We start from the raw sequence: 12,774 nt of genomic DNA, 5'->3' as shown, positions 1-12,774 counted from the left end.
CTCTAGTCTATTGATCAGTTAGACTAAATACAACTAGTTTAACAAAGCTAAACTGAACACAACTCCATGAACTACACCTCTAGTCCACTAAACTCAACTCACTTGAGTTCTAACTGAAGTCCTGCATGCAAATATTAGTCATCCCATAGGTAACCACGTATTTCCCTCTGGGATCTGCATGTACCACATCCGTAGCTCATCCTGAAGTGCTCCAAGAGAATAAGATCAAGTTTATAGTCCAAATATTATTATGAGACAATAATATTTGACTTTTCTATTTTTGACAGCCAGTCTAAAAATAGGCTTTGATCACTCACACTGTGATCACTCACACTGTGGTCACCCACACTATGGTCACCCACACTGTGGTCACCCACACTGTGATCACCCACACTGTGATCAAAAATAGAACTTGCGCCATAATTTGCCTGCGGGCCCACTTAGTGAAGGCGACTCCTTTCCACTAAGCTCCATCATCTTGTTGCATTCTCAACAAGCATTTCTTGTTGCACACTTTTCAACACTATTATGGAGCAACTTTCAGTATCTGTTTCAAAACCACCTTTCCCTAAAAGATTAAAAATTGATGAAGGGGTAGAAAAAAAAAAAAAAATCCTTATTACAACATGTTAGATGAACTAAAGAATGTTTTCATAAAGATTCCTTTTCTTCAAGACATTAAGAAAATACCAATATTTGCACAAAAAATTATGGACTTAAGCATAAAAAGACCTTAAAGAAAGAAAAGAAATCAAAAGAATCCAACTAGTTGGAAAAATTGCAGATATCATGATGGGTAAAACAAAAATTTAGAAATATCTTGATCTAGGAAGTCCCATTGTGAAAACACACATCAATGGTGTGGAGATCCCAAATACATTGATTGATCTAGGAGCAACCATAAATATCATGAGTAAACAAACTATGAATCAATTAAAACTTTCTAATCTTCAATATGCACCTACACTATTACAATTGGCAGATAGATCTGTAATCAAACCTGATGGTGTATTAAAACACATATATGTATCCTTAGATTCTTGGGAATACCCTATTTATTTTATGATTTTAACACCCAAGAATAACTTAGGAGGACATCCATTGATTCTAGGAAGACCATGGCTAGCTACAACCGATGCTTTTATAAGTTGTAAATCTGGTGATATGTTCATTTCTGATGGGAGTACAAAAAAGAAATTCACACTGTATCCACCGGCAAAAACAATAGTACAGGTTGACAATGAAGAATGGATAGATGATGACTTTGATATAAGACTAATCTTCGCTACTTCACAAATAGATGAAGAAGATCAAATTTTAAATTTAATGGAACATAATGAATCTTCAACATATTGTGAATTTAGACAGAATTTTCAAGAATAATGCAATATTGAATATTTATCATACTATCAACTATCCTTGCATTCTATGGAAAAAATTGGCAATTCTACAATTGAAATATTTCAAGGAAAAACTTTGAATATCAACAATAATTTGGAAGAATTTCAAAACAAAGAATTAATCAAGATGTTACAAGAACATCCATCTGCTTATGCATGGGAATATACTGACATGAAGGGAATTGATCCTAATACTTGTGTACATCATATCTACGTTGAAAAAAATGCCAAACCAATTCGACACCCTGAAAGAAGAATGAGTCCAAATCTAAGGGAGATTGTTAAGGAAGAACTACAAAAATTGTTGAATGTTAATTTCATCTATCCAATATTATACAGTCAGTGGGTTTCACCCTTAGTAATTGTTCTAAAAATAATGGAAAACGGAGAGTGTGTATTGACTATAGGGATTTAATAAATCCAGTTTAGAATATCACTTTCCACTCCCTTTCATAGATCAAGTTTTAAATACAATGGGAGGAAATAAATAATTTTCAGTTTTAGATGGTTTTAGTGGGTATAATCAAATCCAAGTAGCCCCAGAAGAACAAGATAAAACTACCCTTACCTACCCATGGAGAACTTATGTTTACCGAGTACTTCCTTTTCGATTATGTAATGCTCCTGCAACATTCCAAAGAGTAGTTTTAGGATTTTTTTCTGATAGAATTCATGATTGTGTGGAAGTGTATATGGACGATTTTACAGTTTATGGAAATTCTTTTGAAGAAGCTCTTAAAATTTTGGAAAAAATTCTCATTAGATGTAAAGAGGCAAATCTCTCATTATGCCATGAAAAATGTTTTATGATGTTTACTAAGGGAATTGTTTTAGGACACCATATTTCAAGAAATGGAATTAGAGTGGACACATATAAAGTAGAATTTATTTCTAAATTATCAATTCTAACTTGTCAACGAGATGTTAGAAGCTTTCTTGTTTTCACTGATTATTATAAAATATTCATAGAAAACTTTACAAAAATTGCATCTCCACTTTTCAAACTGCTCACAAAAGACTGTGAATTCAATTGGAATTCTGATTTCCTAAAGGCCATTAAAAGAGAAAATCTCTGAAGCACCCATTCTTAGAGGACCAAATTGGAAATTACCTTTTCACATTTCGACTGATACTTCAGACACAGCTTTAGGAGCTGTACTAGGAAAAAAAGACTTAACTCCATATGGTATTTATTATACCTGTAAAAATTTGACTCCTGCAGAGTTAAATTATATTGTCACAAAGAAGGAGTTTTTAGCTGTTGTTCATGCCATTTGTTGTGGCTATTTCTAGCACCTGTAACACGAGTGCTTCAGGGGACATGGAAAGCCTCCTAGAGATAGCCTCTAGGTTGATTGTAGACTAGTGCCTAGGACATCTTAAAGAGACAAGTGCGTGGAAGATTATGAGTGAGGTTTCTGTTGCACTCCAATTGTCACGTAGTTAGAAAATATAATAAAGGAGGCTTGGTTCAATAGTATTTCATGAAAGTAAACTCAAGCTGATACATGGATCCAAACGCTTAGGGGATAAATCAGGCCAACCTCAAAGAGAAATTTCTGGTTCTGGTGGTTGACACACAACAACATGCATCTTTATATTGAAGTTGCAGTAAAGTGAAGAGGAGAAAAGGGAGGGAATTCGATGTAGAGGATTGTAGATAGGACAGAATCCTCAGCAATGATGTTCTAGTAGAAATATGGGAGAGAGAGGATGTGGAAGAGTGGATTAATTACTAAGGTTCCATATTAGATATAACATGGGTACCATTAGCACTAAATAACAAAAGTAAATCTGGGGTCACATAGGCACTGTAGGTTAAACAAATAACACAAGTAAACCTGTCTTGTACACAGGTACTGTAGGTTATAGGCTAACACAAGTAAATTTGTATTATGTGCAGGTACTGTTCACTTATTTAGTAGCCTAGATAAATCCATGAATCAGAGGGAAACCGACAGATTCATCACACTATTTTAGAGAAAGAAAAACATATAAGAAGTGAGATTACAGAAGGAAAAACGTACTGCGCATTGCTCCACTTGGAATCACTAGGGAGTTTCATTAATCCAATATGAGTCCAACATACCAGTCCATTTAAATTCAGCCAAATATCACTCAAGTCCCTCATGGACATGCAAGTAGAACCAAAGTGGAATCGCGGAAATCCTGACCCATAGGTTCAGAATTTCGAAACCTTTTCTAAGTGTTTCTTCCCCCTATTTATAAGAAGAGGGGAACTTGGGTTACAATTACAAAATTCCTTCACCAGAGTATCCAGTTGTCTACTAGACAAGTTTTCTTAGAGTGCAAGGCTCTGCTGCCCAAAATGATTACAAACGGGATTTGATCCCTTCTTGGAAATACATAAAAATTACAAAATAATGAAAAGAAAGAGGAAATTGGAAAGATGATGGAGGAAGTTATCGTCCTATGCTTCTTTTGAAGACCCCTAGTCAGGCCAGGTCTCTGTTATTGTGCGTCCCTCTAGCTGCTTAGTTGGTCCCTATCGCTTTCACCTTAATTTCCTGAGCAACGCGTTCTCCGAAGTTGCGAATGGGTCAACTGTGAATGCCTATTGCAGAGTAGGAATGGAGCATGTCTCAGCAGTCCCTTTGTTGTGTGGCGGAGTGGAGCACCATGCCTCCATTAAGTCTTCCTGAGTCCCCCCCATACTGATTTTCCCTTGTGTCATGCTTTTATTTAACACTTCAGCTGCCGACCCATCCGCCTTTAAAGATTTGTACCTTGTTCCCAGGACCTCACTATATCAGAACATTTTACACTAAAATGCATCATAGAATAGAAGGTACTGATCGCCATTTTTCCCCCCTTGGCTTGGCCCTCATTCTTCCTTTCTTTTCATATGACCTGGGGCTATGATCGGGTGCTTAACCCTTTGGGTGCTAGGGCCTACGGGCTCCCCTCCGAGGTCTATTTCCTTTGTTACTTCGAATCCCACATACCAGCGATTTTCAAAGCTTTGCCCTTGATATCTCCCCTTAACCCTTGTGATCACCGATTTGCGGGATTGGGCCCAGTTAGGGTATCGCAATCGTAATACAGGAGAGAATGTGAGAATGAGTGGTTTTCGGAGGGGGGTATGAGCGGTAGGTAAGTTGGGGGGGGGGGGGGGGGTGTGGTGCAAAATTATATGAGAGGGACACGTAATGGTGGGGAAACCACTTTTTCAGACTCCCCTATTATCAATAAAGGGAAACATGGAAAGGGGGGACGAAATGGTCTAGGATCTATTGATATGGCTGAGTCAATTTGGGTCGTCTTGAGATGGCAGGTGTTTAAATATGCGGCCTTTGAAAAAAGGGATAGACCTGACACCCCTTTAAGTTTATTTTATAAAATATCGCATCCGGGAGAGTCTTCGATCAAGGAGGAGCTTTAGCTTGTGCGATCACTGATTAGCGTGATTAATGATGTCATCAGTTCCACATGGAACTTCTTAAGTGCTGACATGTGTCACCCAAATATGCCCCCAAAGGACCCCAAAAAACGCCAAATCAGCATGCCACGTTTCCTTCTATACTGCCACGACATGTTGATGTCAACTGCCATGTGTCTTTATCAGGACCAATCATGTGCTGCCACACATCCTATTGGAGGAGAGAGAAAAGGCATGCCTGCCCTTGGTTTTTCACTGATTTTCTTTGTTAATATTTTTTTGGCCCTCCCAGTGCTCTACCACTAATCGTATCGCAGATCACGATATCGAAACTTTTTGGAGTTGAAAGTGGAGGAGAAACTTGTGACCTAAGCAATCCCTTATTGCAATATCGCAATCAGCGGGGGGAGGAGTTATCACAATCGGCGAGAAGGAGTGGTGATAGGACTTGGATGTGGCAATAGGCAGAGAACTTTTGCGATATGCGATATCGGCGGAGGATGTGTGATATCGCAATCAATAGGGAAATTGTGATATGTGATATCGCAATCACAATAGGATAAGGGAGGCGGGCGGAAATTTATGACGAAGGGGAATGGGCCGATAACGATTTGCGATGGACCTCCGGACCTCTGATATTCTCTTCTCTTTGATTTCAAGGCAACATAATCCCCATCTTCAATCTGCTATAACTTTTGATCCAGAAGTCCATTTTTGGACTTCCATATACCATTGGAAAGATTGTTCTGACACTATGCAATGGAGAGGTTCTAATTAAGCTTAGAGAGCCTCTGTGGCTTGGAAGGAGGCTTCAAACTTCACTTCTCCTTCTTACCCTTTTCACAGCTGAAAACACATTTAGCAGTGAGTGACAACACCATCAATAAATTTAGACATTATATTATTTGGCTATGAATATTTTGTACATATTGGTCATTCTGCAATTAGATAATTAATGAATAAACCAATCACTAATGGCAGAATCACTAGATGGTTGTTGTTGCTACAAGAGTTTAACATTACTATTTTGGATTGACCTGGAAAACAATGTATAGTTGTTGACCTTTTATCAAGGATTCACAATCATAACAATGACATGTCTGTAGAAGATAATTTTCCTAATGAGTATATTTTTGCAGTGTTTACTAAATATCCATGGTTTGCGGATATTGCTAACTATTTGGATACAGGAAAATTACCATCATACTTGTCTCATCGAGAAAAAAGAAAGGTAATTCAAATTAGTGCATCTTATTCATGGATAAATGAAGAATTGTATAAAACAAGGCCAGATCTGATCATCCGAAGGTGTGTTAGAGAAGATGAAGTACTAGAGATATTGAAATCTTGTCATGATGAGCCATGTGGAGGACACTTTGCTGACAAAATAACTTCTTACAAAGTCCTTCTCTTAGGATACTATTGGCCTTCCCTTTTTAAGGATGCCAAGGAGTATGTTAAGAGATGTGATAGTTGTCAAAGGATGGGGAAACTTGTTCCTTCTGATGAGATGCCTCTACAACCTCAGGTACTTATTGAGCCTTTTGAAAAATGGGCTCTGGATTTTTTTGGTCCAATCAATCCACCTTCGAGATAGAAAAGGTACATTCTTGTTTGCATTGATTATGTTACAAAATGGGTAGAATCTAAAGCACTTCCTTTTGCTACTGAAAATGTTGTAGTTTCATTTCTTTTTGAGGATATCTTTACTCGTTTTGGTGTCCCAAGAGAAATTGTAACAGATCAAGGTACTCAATTCACATCCAATTTGGTACAAAAGATAATGGAGGAATACAAAATCAAACATCGGAATTCTACTCCATATCATCCTCAAGCAAATGGACAGGTGGAGTCCAACAATAAAGTCATTGAAGCAATTCTCACCAAAACTGTGCATTTACATAGAAGAGATTGGGCAGAAAAGATTCCAGAAGCTTTATGGGCATATTGTACCACATGGAGAAATACTACAGGGCATACTCCTTATGAGCTTGTTTATGGGAAGCAAGTCTTGTTTCCTATTGAGTTTCAAGTCAAAACTTTCAAGACAACAATCAAATTGGGTGTTGATCTTTCAGAGGCACAAAAACAACGAATAGAGAAACTAAATGAAATTGATGAGATAAGACAAGATGCAATCCAAAGAACCAATCTAATTCAAAAATAGAGATCCAGATGGCATGACAAATATATCAAAGAGAGAAAGTTCCAACCAAGAGATTGGGCATTACTGTTTGATTCAAAGTTTAGACATTTCCAAGGGAAATTTCAAACTCATTAGCTTGGGCCTTATGAGACTGAAACAATATTTGATAATGGTGTAGTCAGGATCCAAACTATTGATGAAGAAAGGACCATTTTTATTGTGACTGGTCATTGAATTCTTCTCTGACTTGATTTCCAAAAAAAAAAATATTTCTGAAAAATAAAAGAAAATATATAAAAATAATAATAATAAATAAAAAATGTATAAACTTGAAAACCAACAATGGCTGGCATGTTTATAAAGAAAATATAAGGTGAAAATTAATTTTTCCTCGTACCTGTTCCAAACCCATTTTCTTTATATCCCACTCTTTTCTTTTCAGAAATAAAATAGCTACATAATTACTGAGTTTTTGCAGCTCCAGCAGATTTCTGCAACCAATTTGACAGGAATTTCTGATGAAACAATTGAAAGAATTATTGACTCCCTCATCTGTAAAGCACCTGAAGACAATATAATGGACAACAACCAAAGGTTAGAAAGACATAATTCAAAGGTACACAACTCTTTAATTTGATAATAGGGATCAAAAACATTAATTCTATGAATCAGAATGACATCGTACTACCGAAATTCAAAATCATTATTACTAAGAGTTGATAGTATCATGTCAAATCGAATCTAATCCGCCATTCACTCCTCATCATTATACTTACGCTCCAACCCACATCCCAATTTTATTGATCTGATCGCCCAAATCATGCTCATTCATGCTCTCAACAGTTAGATTTTGTCGCACTTCTTTATACCCTTACCACTTACACTCCCATCATTCACACTCTCATCCTCATCACTCTGAAACCCTTTGAAACCCTCCTACCCTGTAAAACAAAACAGTCTTGAGACAAAGCTTCTCAACCATGGGGGTTATAGTCATAACAGAACCAACAAGGAGAAAATTTTTAGAAGGATATCCACAGACAAGAGAATTATTGCAGAAAGTGCAGTGGCTGGAGTTTGTGGAGAAATTCGATGGTTTCCACAAAGAAGTAACCAAATCCTTCGCCAAAGATTTTGATGGGGTGGAAGTCAAGATAAGGGACATAAAATTTACAGTAACAGAGTCCTTTGTTTCCAAAGCTACTAGATTGCCTCGAATTGGAGAAAAATGGTTTAAAAATAGAGGTATTGAGAGGGAGGACTAGAATTTTTTTCTAAAGAACCCTGGCATGGACACCACCATTTTTAATAAGGGCAGTCCAAGCACAACATTCAAAAAGAAATTTACTTTCAAGAATTCAAAAATTTGTTACTTGCGAATGGGAGGTTTGGGTGTATGTTTTTCTATCATATTCGACTGCCGATGAATTTTTATTTAGGATAGTGAAATAAATGTTCCATACTTCTTACTTAATAGTCTAAGGAGGATGTCAGGGAATGTTCAAAGGAAAATTCAATTTATAGAGAATAACATGTATCACCATGGTCTTGTTAAAATTCTTATTGAATTTCATCTTAAAAATGTGGGTGATAATCGGGAATTTTTTTTAGTGAGGAATCATTTTAAGCAAGATACTCAAGAACAAATGAGTAGCAGAAAAGCCATGAGAGGGAGAAACAGAAAAATTGAAGAACCAATGGAACAAGAACAACAACAATCACAGGAGCCGTCAAAGGATGACATTCCTCTTGCAGAAATTTTAGAGAATATAAAAAAGAAAAATGTTAGAAGAGAGAAAGCCAACAAAAAAACAGAGAGCACACCCAAAACAAAAAAGCCTAAGATAGAAAGGAAGAAAGAAAAAATTCAAATGCCTCCTATGACAAGTTTAAGAAGAAGTACCAGACTCAATCTAGCAACAAAAGAACTTCCTTCAAAAAACATAAAGAATATCGAATTAGAAGCAGAAGAAGATTCAAGGGTTTCTTCGCCAACTTTCATCTCACCTCCTCAGAGCCCAGGCTGAAGAACACCTAAAATTTATCCTGTACAGTATGAAATTTATGATTATATTGAGTGCCAGGAGAAAAGAGATGCAAAAAAAACATCAGTTTAAATCAAGAAGAAGTCCAGTTTAGTAAACCACAAGAACCTCCAGTGGTAAATGTTTTAAAGCAATAAATTTTCGAGATGGAAACACTAAAAAGGTACATTTAGAAGGAGAATCAAACCCTAAAGGCGCATAGTGAAATCCATATAGCTAAGAGTGACAACATTTTTTAAAACCAAAGTCTGTGGTATAAGAAAAATAAGAACTTAAAGCAGAAAAACAGAGCTCTACAAAGACAAGTCATAAACTTGAAGTACAAGATTCTCATGAAAAAGCCAAGGATGGTAGTGGTTGGAAAGAAAGGGAAAAATATGAATTTGGATGTACTTGCAGAGGTCTCAAAAGAAATGCAGTAATTAAACAGGAGACATCAGTTTTGTGTTTTGCATGAGGACATGCAAAAACCTCAGCATGGGGGAATGTAGAGTCTCATGACTGTTTTGTTTTTGACACTCTTTTCATCCATTTTTCCTCTTTTCATCATCACTATCAACTCAAATAAGAAGTAAACTATAGATTTTGACATGGTAAGGTACTCAAATGTCTTATTTTTCATATTTATTAATGTGCCTTATTATTAAGTTAAAAGATTGCAATATCTACATAATTAATATGATTATGCAGTTATTTCATGATTCCTCAGCTATCTCCATGGTTTTCCGGATTCCATTATGCCAACCAAGCAAAGAATAACATGGGAAAATGGGGATTGATCTCTATTCGCTCGAGCCAAATCATCAAGGAAATCGCCCAGTGGCGCAGTCAAAGAAGAAAGTCAATACGTGGATAAGCGAAATAGCGAGAGTTCAAATATATCACGACTCTCTGATTTTATTTCCAAATAGAAAATTGTAGAGAAATGTTATTACTCTGTTATAGATTAGAATTCAAATTAGGATTTTTTAAAGTTTTATAAGGCATAAAAGTCTCAATCTGTTGAGCATGAATTCTATATATATATTCTATAAATAGAAAGCAGAGAGGCACGTATTTAATCTTTGAATGATTGTTTGAAGTTTTATAACTCTGTTCTTTTTAATTGAATAAGCGTTTTCGTCAACCTCGTGTGCAGTTAGTTGCTGAATTAAAGTTCTAAAACCTGATATTTTGTGGAGGGCCCTTGCAAGCAGTTGAGGTTTAATCTTTTACGTTTAGCTCAATCATTTCATTTTCTTTATTTGCATAATTTCATTGTCGTAGCTTTAGTTTCTTTATAGTCATTCATTTATAGTGTTTTCTTTTGTTGTCTACCAATTTCAATCATTTATATGCTTTCTAAAATAGAACCATGTATATACTCTTCTTCTTTTCACAGAAAATACATCTATTAGATTGCATTCCTTTGCTTTATCATTTCAAAATCGAATTGTTAATTGCAGTGTACAGATCTTAACATAAGATGCTTTATAAATTCATCCTAGAATAGAAGTGACTCTCTTTTAGAGCATAAATAATTGTCTTTCTAGAACATAAGTAGTTTATTCACAGATTTTAGAATAACTTTCTTTTTAGTTTCTTTTCAGAAACATAATTTATCTTAAAGACGTTTTTCATAGAATTTACAAAGTAGTTTTTATTTTCCATTACTGTTGGCTTATAGGGGCCTGACCCAAGTTCAGAGTTAATTTAGCCAAACAAATCCTGGTACTAATGGCCCTTTCGGCAACAATCCGTGGAGCGCGGACTAAGGTCTCACCCGGAGTAGTATGGGAGGGTGCTAGAACCAGGTTTCTGCACCATGGAGATGTCTGATGAGTTCAAGTGGTCCGTGTTTCGACCCCACGCGCAGGTTGCTTCGCTCACTTTCCCTTACCTCGCAGCCCAATATACTACCTCTGTGCAGCCCTACCCCGGGGCTGAGCATCGTGCTCTGCGTTATTACCCAAGATCTTACTGGTATTCCACTGTTAGTTGATTATTTTAGCCTACTTATGTGATTTAAGTTATACTTAACAACATAAACCATTCATACAGGTGCACGTAGTAAATAAAAAGTATATTTGCAAATTATATCAAACATGCATTAACCCAAAAACAGGTATGCTGAACTATGACAAAAATTCTCTTTATTAATTCCTTCTTTGGTTATATACTTGACTCCGCCCTGTGCACTCAGCTGCAGACTACTAGGCCTCTACACACTCAGTTGTAGAGCCTTCTCCTACTCTACGACCCAAAGACACACTTTACACTTGCAACTCAATCCCTTAGACTTGTTCTCCTTCTCTTCTTAGAGCCTCGCTCTATTTATACAATCCCATGGTCCACGGACTATGGGTAGGTCTATCCAGCCGACATTACATTACAAAACTGGGGCGGACAACCCTATGACTCTATCATACTTTTCGCGCTCCGCGCCCGCAATTCGCGAAGCTTTACAACAAGATTGGGTCAAAACTTGGGCTTTGAGCACCAAAAAATGCCTTGGGGGGGATTCCATGCCCAACAGCCCCCCAACACAAACATCGTGACTCGCCCTCAAGTCACTCTATCGGCGCAGTGATATTTGCATGAATTCCCTCCAACTGTTCTCGAACTGCGTGGAGGTCAACAGCACACTGAGTTGCTACTTGCTGGATCTACTGCATGCGCTGTTCTGAGACCTCTGTGTCTGGACTACTTTTCTATCTCTGTACCGGTATCTGCTGCATATGTTTATAGTCTCGTGCCTTTGTCTGGATCCTTGCAGTGCGAAGACTATGCTTTCGCTAGTTAGTCAGATAGTCGGGCCACCTGTGTAGGGCTTCAAGCGGCTACCATTCACCTTGCTTGGGAAAGGCTCTCCATTTAGTTTGACTAGCTATACGGCGCCTCCGTCTGTGACCTCCTTAACCATGTATGGTCCCAACCAATGCATTCCAAACTTTCCTAGGAATTTTTCAAACTTACTGTCATACAGTAGTACAAAGTCATTTACCTTGAAGGTGCATAACTTAATATGGCGATCGTGCCAGGAATTTTCACGTTGTTTTTGTCCTTGCTGATGAAACCCAGCCAGGAACCGTTCCTCCTCAAGTTCTTCCAATTGTGCGAGCCTTTCTTCCAGAGCTTCGCGGTCCGTCATACCTGTGAGCATTTCTATGCAGAGACTAGGTACAATATACTCCATCGGCATGACAGCTTCCATGCCGGAAAGGTGTTTGTTTCGTCAGTTTCTTACACGTTGTCTAATAAGCCCATAGTACTGCAGGTACGCACAGGTCCCAATCGCTTCGCTACGCGTTGCATACTTTGGGTAACGCAGTCTCCAGTATTTTGTTGAACGCTTCTACTGTCCCATTGGCTTGTGGGTGATACGGTGTGCTTTTCTGATGATACACCTGGAACTCATCTGTGAGGGCGCTAATGGTTTCATTCAGGGAATGTGTACCGCGATCACTCATTAAGGTTTTCAGACAGCCAAATCGGGTCAACACGTGTTCAAAAGAAAACTTCGCAGCCGTAGCGGCCGTGCAGTCTTTGACCGGCTGTGCTTCCACCCTACGCGTCAGGTACTCATCGTGGTGATGATGTATCACGCGCCCGTTTTTGCCTGGGGTTTCATAGGTCCCATAAAGTCGATTTCCCACTTTTCGAAGGGCTGCAGCGTTATTTTTGGATTCAAAGGCACCTCGTCCTATCGCGATGGTTTACCAGTCCTTTGACATATATCGCAGGCCTTATGGTGTGCTTTTGAATCCTAATGAAGGGTTGGCCACCACAACCCTGCGTGGAGAA

The sequence above is a fragment of the Pinus tabuliformis genome, chromosome 3_2, assembly GCF_031772625.1.
Source record: "Pinus tabuliformis cultivar Carrire ecotype Pingquan chromosome 3_2, CPIR1, whole genome shotgun sequence".
NCBI lineage: Eukaryota > Viridiplantae > Streptophyta > Pinopsida > Pinales > Pinaceae > Pinus > Pinus tabuliformis.
Note: the sequence above shows the minus strand (reverse complement) of the source record.